The sequence below is a fragment of the Macrotis lagotis genome, chromosome 3, assembly GCF_037893015.1.
Source record: "Macrotis lagotis isolate mMagLag1 chromosome 3, bilby.v1.9.chrom.fasta, whole genome shotgun sequence".
Taxonomy (NCBI): Eukaryota; Metazoa; Chordata; class Mammalia; order Peramelemorphia; family Peramelidae; genus Macrotis; species Macrotis lagotis.
Window position 1 is genome coordinate 132,604,375 of NC_133660.1, and position 10,038 is coordinate 132,614,412.

At 34.6% G+C, this 10,038-nt stretch overlaps 1 long non-coding RNA gene across 1 annotated transcript; it reads right to left on the reverse strand.

Moving 5' to 3' along the window:
• Nucleotides 1-313: 313 nt before the first annotated feature.
• Nucleotides 314-9,634, reverse strand: LOC141516245 (uncharacterized). Its single transcript, XR_012476647.1, has 3 exons — nucleotides 9,510-9,634; nucleotides 5,369-5,482; nucleotides 314-574 (listed from the first exon to the last, which is right to left on the reverse strand). It is a non-coding gene; the product is annotated as an uncharacterized LOC141516245 (long non-coding RNA).
• Nucleotides 9,635-10,038: the final 404 nt, after the last annotated feature.

The following is a 10,038-nucleotide window of genomic DNA, read 5'->3' on the forward strand; positions in this document are numbered from 1 at the left end:
ATAGGGGTATATGCCAAACGCATTAAATATATTATGTGCCACATATGGAATGATTGGCCAATGTGATTTAGATGAAAGGATTAGGCTCTTAACTAGATTTAGGTTAACCAGTAGCAATGAAGACTGAATAGGTAGTAATGTGATTTCTGTCATGCCAGAAGAGTATCCCCCCCAAACTCCTTCAAAATACATGTTCTTACAGATATGTCAAACTAGAAATTTAATAAAGAGGCATGAATTTATTTCTCTCAAATACAAAACCCTTAAGAAAGGTAACATTCAACCAGCAAGGATTTTTCAAGTGTCCTTTGTGTTTTAAGTCTTTCACTAGGCATGCTTTATTAAAACCTCATCAGCCATTCTCAGTGAAGTATGAAGTATATGTATGCTCTTTCCCAAAAGCATATATAAGAGCACTACTGAGCTAGTAAATATCTGAATCCAACTTCTTATATGATCTTACCAGTGCTTTCTCTTCTTTGCATCACACTTTGTTCTGCAACATTCCACTGTTTAAATAGATAAACAATTCTCCTTCCAACTCAAGTATTCTATGATCATATGAATGTATTTTCTGTAAAAAGAATAGGATCATATAATCATGGATTTAGGTTCATAGAACTGGAAGAGATCTTAGAAATCATATAATATAACATCCTCTTTTTACAGTTATCTAAAACAAATGTTTTATCATTTCTCCTAAATTCATCCCCCCCTTTTTTTTACTTCCCTATTGTTGCAAGCACTATCATTCTTTCCATTTCCCTATTTTCATAGCATGAGAGTCATCCTCCATTCATTCCTCATGTCCAATTGGTTGTCAAATTTTATTGATTGTACTTAAATTTCTCTTGTGTCTATTGCCGTATTTCTACTCACATTAATCCCATTCTAGCCCGATTCCTAATCACCTCCTGACAGAGTTTCTAAAATGGTCTCCTAATTTAGTTCTTCCCTTCCCTAGTTTAACCTCCTTACAACTCCTAAATTTTTAGTCCTCAAGGTCATACCAGTACATATCATTCTTTTATTCAAAAAGTTCTCCACTGCCTTTAAGATCAAAAACAAAATTTCCTATTTAGCATTTAAATTCTTTCACAGTTTGCTACAAGCCTAACTTTTCAAAAATACTTGCTTTTCTATGTATTTGCATAAACTCTCTGACATGACTGGTAACTTATTCCTCTTAATCCCTTTGTTACCTTCCAGTCTCAGCCCTAGTGGTACGTATTTCAAGATGTATTTCCTGATTCCCCTATTTGTCAATCATACTACTAAGAACTCTGCATTTATTTCTCATGTAATCTTTCTTACTCATCTCTGAACACTTGACATCCTTCTAGTAAACCCACTACAAACCCACCGAAGAAAGGAATTGTCTCTTTTTTATACCAGTATCTCTAGCACCTAGGGCAGTACCTAACTCATAGCAGGCTATGAATAAATACTCACTGATTGGTACTGACACTAAATCATACTTCCTGGCTTCATGGAGTTTATCAGTCATGACTTAACTACAAATTATAAATCAGAGTAGATTATGATGAGTACAAGGTTGAACTCAAGAAAAATTTAAATGGAAGAGAACTTATAACTGGAGGAGGAGAGAAGTAGTGATCACTTTCATATGAAGAGGGAGTGCATTCCAGACTCAGAGAATGGACTACACAAATGCAGAGTTAAGGGATAGCAGCAGTTAGAGTTTAGAGTTCTTATTCCCAACTGATTGGAATTTAATTATATGAATCTAGTAATGCAAATAAAATGTAATAGAAGCAAAAATTTAATTAAAGTATGGAATGAAATAACTCTAACAAATAAAATATTAAAAATTAGGACAGGCAGCATAATTAGAGGCTGGAAGACCTGAATTTCTGACAGATACAGACTATGTGACCCAAGTCAAAATCTCTCAGTGTGCCTGGCAACTCTCCAGGTTTATAAATTGCAGAAAAGATTCAGACCTCAATGAAAGAAAGAATTCTCTTTCCTTGGAGCTTCCTATACCAAAGGACTTATAGATTCAATTCCTATCCTAAAAGTGATTCCTTTCATTAATATAAAAATATTCACTGACTTATGACCTGCTATTGATTAATCTTGTGCATTATTTAATGAAATTTCTTTAAAAATTGTCTTTATCACAAACATCAATAAAAATGTGTAATTAATAAACCACACTATTATGCTTCCTTGAAAATATTTTTAAAATAAAATGTATATTCAATCAAAGTATTTTACAAAGAATAGTAAGTGCAAAAGATTTTTGTATCATTAATAAAATAATTTACAATTTAATATTTCATCTTTTTAATGTCCATTATGTCTATATTATTTCATAATCTAACATTTTCATAGAGTAGAACATGCACATAATTAATAAATAAATAATTAAACTATGTATAAAAATGAACTGTCAAAATACCTTGGGAAAACATTAATCTAGAACAATGAGAGATTATGTGACTTGGTCTTGGTTATATAAAACTAGAATAAATTAGGAATTAACTTGTTGTCTTTAGATAATTCCTATGCTGAAATAATTTTGCCTTCTTTGAACATTATGATCACTATTTCTTGTTAACCTTGTCCTTCTCCTCCCAAAGTAAAAAGGAAATTAAAAATATATTTCCATAACTAAACTTACTATTTCTGAGGTTTCAAGCATAATTGAAGTTATCCAGTCAGTTTGTAGAGGACTGAACTTATTAGTCATTTTTTGCTACTGAAGAAGACCTCATCAATTAACCAAGTGATTGGTGGCATGACTTGTACAGTTATGCTTATTATAGTGAGAGGAGTGTTGTGCAGACATTCTTCTCACTTGCCTTTAACCAGAATAATTCTACCCCATAACCTGATTGATTGGAAACAGAACTATTTTTGATGGTCTGGCTGCTGCCAAGGTCTCTCTCTTTTTAAAAAATATTTATTTAAGGCAATGGCATTAAGTGACTTGTCCAAGGTCACACATCTAGGCAATTTTGAAGTGTCTGAGGTCAGATTTGAACTCAGGTCCTCCTGACTCAGTGCTCTATCTATTGCACCACCTAACTGCCCTTTGCTGTAGTCTCTTGACCTTGCGTTGTTTTCACTTCCTCCTATATCAGTGAGGCATTGCAGTGTATTATCAATGCTAGTCAAGCACCAGCTTGTGATATCTAGCAAAAGAATCCAATAATCCAATACATCCATGTATGTCTCTCTCCAGACTAATGGTCAATTCAGCCTTTCTTCTGAATTATACAAATGAGAACTTTGAAGACTGAAGTGGAGGAGATTTCCATGTGAACAGTAGTTGAAAATGTGTCAGTCAGCCCTGAGAGATAGGTGAATACTAGTTTGAAAGGATGAGAAATGGCCTCCCTTGCCCTTCACTGATAGAAAGGGAGCCAAGTTAATCCACAGTGGCAGAGATAGGCACCATGAGGTGTGCAGTGCAGTAACACAACTGATCCTGGAGAAGCTGACAGAAGCCACAGGAAAAGTTTTCTTTTCTTTGTAAAGGGTAAGACCACTCTGGAATAGGTTTGCCCGAGGAGGGGACCTGTACCCTGGAATACTTAGCAATTCTAGCATCTGATTAGAGCTCCAGGGAGTGTATAAACAGCAGAGAAAAATAGTCCTGTGAATGGCAAGCTAATATTGTCTTACTGTTAAAGTTATTGCAATAGCTCACAGGTGGAAGGTCTGAAAGGAAAGGCTGTGCTGACAGTTTATCAAGAGCCAGGTTAGGATCTATCAAATTGTGATTTTTCTGTCATCAAGATCTGGATTTGAAATTTCCAAGGGGAGATAGGTGAAAGAAGAGCAACAAAGAAAAAAGTTGAAGTTGAATGGTAAAACCTTAGACTGAGTAGAAGACAATGAAGAAGAGAAATGTCAGAAACAAAGGAATGTTATCAACATAAATTCATTGGAGCTTATTCCATGTGGAAATGTTACATTACGGTCATAAGAATTTTACTTTCATCTTACAAGATTTCATTTAATTCAGTTAAGCTACACAAGCATATATATTAATATTATCAACCTTTCAAGTACTACATCAAATGATGGTGAATGAAGACATACATGTGTATTTATAAGGAAAATTTCTAGTTCATTCACAGAGAATGAGATATTTGTCTTTTACATTGAATAAAATTTTAATGATATTCCAATAAGATACTTCTATTTCTCTACCATGTAGAGCTGTTAGTAAAATGATTGTTTTATTTTGTCAAAGTCTTTTCTTACATCTATTATATAATGAAATAGTAAGGATGGTTGTTTTAATATCATTAATTATTTTAATTTCCTGATGTTGAACCATCTTGCATCCTTAGTATAATCCAATTTGATTACAATAAATAATATCCTTACTTACATAATAACTTACAATAGTCTATTTAATATGGTTTTACTGTAAATTTTTTTTTGCAAGGCAATGGGGTTAAGTGGCTTGTCCAAGGCCACACAGCTAGGTAATTATTAAGTGTCTGAGGCTGGATTTGAACTCAGGTACTCCTGACTCCAGGGCCAGTACTTTATCCACTGCACCACCTAGCCACCCCTACTGTAAATTTTTTATCAATATTTGTTAACTATTTATCTGGTTCTCCTTTGCTTTATCCTTCTATGACTTTGATATTAGGACTATATTGGTCTTATTAAAAAGAGTTCAATAGAGTCTTGTCTGTCTTAATATTTTAGAATGATGTGTATAGTATATTGTTAAAAACTTGTTAGAACTGTCCAATAAATCTATAAGGACTAGTAGTTCATCCACCTTTAACTTCCTTTAGGCATATCATTACTGAAGGAGAAAAGGAAAGGAGAATAAGAAATAAGTGCAATCTGTTATGAACATAGATAAAACTTCTACTTTGAAATGTTATACTCAGAATTATTATTCTGAATATTATGTCTAAAAATGTCTAGGTTAAGAGAATTTTTTTAAAATTTTGCTTTAAAATTCCCTTCAATATGCTCCTTTATGGCTCTTTGTCACCAATATCCTGGCTTCCATCAAGTTTACTTAAAGTTTCTCTATTCAGGTAATTCATAGTTACACACCCTAGCAATAATGGCATCTAACATCAATATGTTATAGGAAAATGCATGTGCATATACAGAAGTGAACACTCACACATTTGTGCAAGAGCACATACACAATGTATCCAACTTACTAAAGGGGAAGAAAGGTCATGCAGAAGTAGTGGGGACCTGAATAGAAGGAATCCTTTAGCCAGCACTTCCAAGAAATAAAATAAAACATGTATATTTTATAACCTCATCCTAACATTGCTAAGGAAAGCAGAAAATTAAACAATTCCCCACACATGGAGTCTGTCTGATAAAACTAGTTTAATAATTTAAAACAAACCTTTTCATTTCCTTTCATTTCTGTGTTCCTTCTTTCCTTTCCTCCTTGTTTGTTTGTTCCTTTCTTGTTTCTCCAATTTGTTTTATTTATTTCTGCAAAGCTGGATTATACACTCTTTCAATCAGAAAATTCAAAAAAAAAATTAGGCAGAATTACAAAAGAACTGTTTAGTTAGATTAACAATATTGACTAGATTTTGAGATGCTTGATTTCAATCCTTTCATTATCATATCCTCTAGCTAAATTCCATGAGATACTAATCAGAATACTTGTTTTAACATTCAAACAGAGCAACCCTTCTAAAAATGTGTAGACATGAGAAGGAGTGGGAAACTTTGTGAAATTTTTCAGAACAAATGCACCAATTTACTTAGTTTTTCATTCTGTCATTTTTCTGGATCACTTGGAAAACTTAACACCTAATTGTAAATTTTTCATGCACGAGACTTTATGCCCATAAATCCTATTACTGAAGAATGAGATCCATGCAATTTATTTTTTTTTTAAAGTGTACCCCCTAAGGTCTGCCTGAACTGAATTTTGTCATGTGAATTTTAGCCTGATGAATGGCACTACTGTTGGCCCTGTCCACAAATTCTGACAACCAACTTTGCCATTGACTGGAGTATTTTTGTTTTTCATAGAATCCCTTATCACATTAGTGGTTTTCTAATCTCTTAGCCAATATATGGTTTATCATTAATGTAATGCATTCTCTTCAATATTGCTGCTGCTGTGAACAATGAGTTATAATGATATACATTTCATGACATTCTTACAAATAACTATTCTTTTGACTCAAGATTTGTTAATACTTATTTTTACCCTATTCAAATCTGGAGACACATGTAGTCAAATTTTTGAGATCAATAGAAAGCTATACTCTGTATATCTTAATGCAAGTTAGCATTTCACATGTTCAATGCAGACTAAACTTCTGCCTAGGATTGCTTTTCCCAAAATGGGTGGTATCGTAGAGATCATTAATTTATAAGACAGGCGATATGGATTCTGAGGATGTTTTCTAGCCTTTCCTCTTTATCTAAATGGAAAACCTTAGGAAACTCATTTTTGCCTGTTATGCCTCTATAAAAAAATCCTTTCTAGATTTTATATAAGCCATTTTGCCTGTTATGCCACTGTAAAAAACCCTTTCTAGATTTTATATATATATATATATATATATATATATATGTATTCTCTTTTTTAATGGCTATCATTTATTCATATGGTTCCATCTAAGAATTGAATTGTCACAGTAGGTGTTTCATTATAACTGTTTAATTCGGATAAATTCTATTAAATGAATACTCTGTAAAACCCATTCACTAATAGGATCATTGTTTAAGAGATTGGTTTGTTGGTTGTTTCTTGTCCTTTATTATCAAGGAAGACCAAAACACCAAAACTATATTAAAGTTACAGTGTGTCTGGCTGTGACTGATCATACCAATATGAGCTCTGAATGCTCTACCACAGGTTGGGCACAAATAGTCTATGTGATCACCTGGAGTGAGTGCTCTTAAAATTGTGTATTTCATGTTTCCTTTGAGTTGCTTCCATCCTGCCTTGTTCAAAGAGCAAAGCACCCTATCTGATGAGGGCATACCAAGCTGTACAGACCTGTGTCAGTGTCTGCTATGCTGTAACCTATTCCAAAAATTTAAATAGAATTCTTCTGTGTGTTCTTACATTACTTTTTCATTACAGTAATTACTGGGAAATTATGAGATCATTGTCCACTTAGAACCCAGGCAAGCACACTGTCATGAAACTGATGTACAATTCTGCTGAACTTTTCTGGGCAACCAAATTTTGATATAATTCTCCATAAGTCCTCATGATCAATGATATCAAAGGCCTTGGTCAGATCCACTCTCATTGTATACAAGCTCTTGTTCTACTCCTGGCTCTTTTCCTTGAGTTGTTGGGTACCAAATACCATATTCTCTGTTCCTTGACCATTTCTGAAAACACACTGACTCTCAGAAAGATGACCACTATCCAGGGCAAGGATTAGCCTCTTAATGAGAACTCTGGAAAGAATCTTGACAGCAAAAACTAAGAGACAAACATTCCTGTGATTATCACAAGATAATTTATTCCATTTTTCTTTATAGAGATAGATAATGGAGGTATCCTTGAACATCCTTGAGCCTCTTCATACCATATGGCCTAGAAAATTTCAATTAAATTTGTTTATGAACATTGGCCCCCCCACCTTGTAAATTTCAGATAGAATAGAATCAGCACCAGGTTCTTTGTCATTTGAAAGGAGTCTAATGACATTCAAAACCTCTTCTTCAGCTGGAACTTCAGTTAGGGAGTGATCGACTTCAACTTGAGGTAAATGGTCAATGGCTTCAGCACTGATTGGTGGTGGCCTATTAAAAACACTATGGAAATGTTCAAACCACTTCTCTAGGATCATGTCCTTAACACTAATCAATGTGCTCCCTCAAAATTAGGGAGTAAAGATGTCTTGGCCCTTAAATAGCCTTCAAGGCTATTTGAAAGCACATTGGAGTGTTACTATCTTCATAAAACTGAATTTCTTCTGCCCTCTTATTGAGTCAAGAATCCTGCATCTCTGTAAGCTTCACTTGTACTTTACTTTTGATGGAATTAAATTGTTAAAAATAGATTAACTGTCCAACAGATAAACCCAGTGGATTTCTCATTTTTCATTTATCAGCTTCTGTATTTCCCCACCATTTTCATTGAGTCAGTCTTTGATATCTGCAAGTGTTTTGACCCAAATGAACAAATACAGTGCTATACACCAAATCTCTGAAAGCTTCCCACTCCTTTTATGCTCTACTGTTGCCAACTGAGTGTTGTCTCCACTTTTCCTCCAAGTTAACAACCTATTGTTCTCACTCTGAGAGGCAATCTAATCTCTTGACAATAATTCTGATAGTCACTTTGCCTTGAGGCTGACATTTTAGTTGAATTTGAATATTTAGCTTGAAGAAGATGAGTCTATTATGTGTCTAGCACTATGCACCACGCATTGCTTTTATCATTGTCATGTCTCTTTTCCTTACAATCACAGTCTATTAGATGGCAATATTTGTTCTGAGGATACATCCAGGAAGTTTTCCTGTGTTTAGGTAAATGGAATACAATGTGATGAAAAGGTCATGAAATTCACAAGTCTTCAGTAGCAGGTAACCATTGCTATTGCTCTTTCCAACTCCATTCCTCCCAAAGACTCCCTGCAACACCTGGTAGTCTGAGCCTACTCTAGCATAAAAATCACCCAGATTTATAAGCTTGTTCACTTTTGGTACCTTGATGGGTTTCTAGGGTCTTTAAAAATTTTTTCTTTGACTTCAACAGAATTCATCATGGTAGGAGCACAAGCACTGATGATGGTGGCATTCACATTGTCATGAACCTGTCTCACTGCTATTGCTAGATAGACAAGCTTGTTGACTAGATTAGTTTTGATTGTAAAACCTTCTGCAATTTAATGGCACTCCCCTTCACTGAGACCTATTCAGAAAAAACAAAACAAAACATGTATTCACCTCTGACTTCAGTAATCTGACCTTAATTTGCCAACCTTGTTTGACTCAGGGATGCTTATTTGTATATGATACCTGCTAAAGTACTTTTTCAGCAAATTATTCATTTTTTCATATCTATTGGGTCTTGTGCTATCCATGGGCATGAAGACATTCCATGTAATTACGGTGAATAGAATCATGTTTTGAAGAAGTTTTTGTATATTTGGGAGGGGGTTGATTGGGAAATGGGATCCCTACCTGCTGCAGTAATCCATCTAAGTAAATATAGATAATTATATAATATACATAAATAATTGTATAAGTATGCAATTTTAGGGCACCTTTTCTAATCCTTTCCTCACACTAGTAGGTGAGCACTGAGTTCTTTAAAAGGGGCTTTTTCAGGGGCAATTAGGTGATGCAGCAGATAGACCACTGACCCTGGAGTCAGGAGGACCTGAGTTCAAATCTGATCTCAGATACTTAATAACTGCTTAGCTGTGGTGACTTTGGGCAATTCATTTAACCCCATTGACTTACATAAATAAAATTTTTTAAAAGGCTGTTCAATGGACTATTGAATCCCCTTGTTCATACTACTGAGGAAATAATGCTAAGTCCTAGATTACCTGTGGGCATTCTTGTGACAACATCACCCATTTATTGGCACCTGCTACTTCAACACTTGTCTGTCACCACAGGTCTCTGAGATAAGAATGATAAAATGATTTGGGTTATGCTTTTGGTTTGTGCTTAAATTTGTTTAAGTGAGGCAGATTTTCATGAAGTTTCAGCCTAGATGAACCTAGATGCAATGGATGAGTCTGATTGTTAACCAAGTTCCAAATTCCACAGCTCCTGCAACAGATGCCAATTGGAATGACTTGTATTCATCATCCCATTCCACCAATGGAAATCTTCACATGGATGGACTAGACAACCCCTTTAACTTAGCTATGAACTTGAGATACCTTGGTTACCCTCAATCTGATTTAGCCTATTTGACAAAATGATTTGCCAGAATGAGACTACTGTACATGCTAAAGCTTGTTGATGACACAGGTGAGAGTTAGGTGACTTAGGTTGACAGCAATGATGAAAATAAGCCCTGAAAATTAGGGCTTGGCAACCCTCATACCAAAGATACTAGTCTTCTTT